Source organism: Octopus bimaculoides, chromosome 25, assembly GCF_001194135.2.
Source record: "Octopus bimaculoides isolate UCB-OBI-ISO-001 chromosome 25, ASM119413v2, whole genome shotgun sequence".
Taxonomy (NCBI): Eukaryota; Metazoa; Mollusca; class Cephalopoda; order Octopoda; family Octopodidae; genus Octopus; species Octopus bimaculoides.
Genome location: NC_069005.1, coordinates 2,758,021 through 2,759,175, shown reverse-complemented (window position 1 = coordinate 2,759,175; position 1,155 = coordinate 2,758,021).

The window sequence follows — 1,155 nt, the reverse complement described above, 5'->3', positions numbered from 1 at the left end:
ATATATATATATATATATATAATATAATATATATATGTATGCATATATGCATATTCATATAGGTGTGTGCATGCGTGTGCGTGCGTATGTGTAAAGGTGTGGTTAGGCGTAAATAATTTCCAAACAATGCGAATAATGAATGAAATCTAAGAAATATTTTCGTACGCCTTTATTTCTTTTTCCTTTGCCCTTCCCATTTATTATATGTAGATATTTCCTTCATTGCTACAGACAATATCACTCCTGAAAATAGCTTCCCTTGAATACGAAGAGTTTAATACGCATACACAGGCTTGTATTTGTAAGCATAGATTCATACCAATAGATATATACGTACACATACATACACATGCGTGTTCAATTGCCCGTGTTTTGCCTTGTGTGTATATATATATACAGAAAAAGAGGGGAAAAATTTACATATACGCATCACGTTTGCAAATGCGCGGATATATTATGCCATGCAGTTTGTGACACATACACACACTCACGTGCACATGCAAACGTGTATATGCATATACACCGACACACCTATGTATACAAAAGGATATATATATGTATGTACGCATTTGTATATATGTCTGCATCAATTTATGCAGTAACGTATGCGTATGTATGTATCTATGTGTATATCCTATTATAGCATTGCATGAAATAAAGAAGCGCTAAAAAATCCCAAGTGACATAGAATTCTTGCGCGGCTTTCTTTATTTATTATCGAACAAGGGAGGTACGTACAGGTAAACATGTTTATATATATATATATATATATACTTGAATAAATATACACATTCATGTATGGATTTGTATATATATATATATATATATATATATATATATATATATATGTAATATCGTATATCCATTTATATCTTATAAATATATATATATATATATGTGTGTGTGTGTGTGTGTGTATACATATATATACGTGTACATATTTATATATATATATATATATTGTTATACATGCATATATATATACATACATATACATATGAATACACATAGATGCATATACATATGTATATATATATATATATACATATATATGTATGTATATATACATATACATATGTATATAAATACATACATATATATATATATGTATATATATATATATATACATATATATGTATGTATATATACATATAC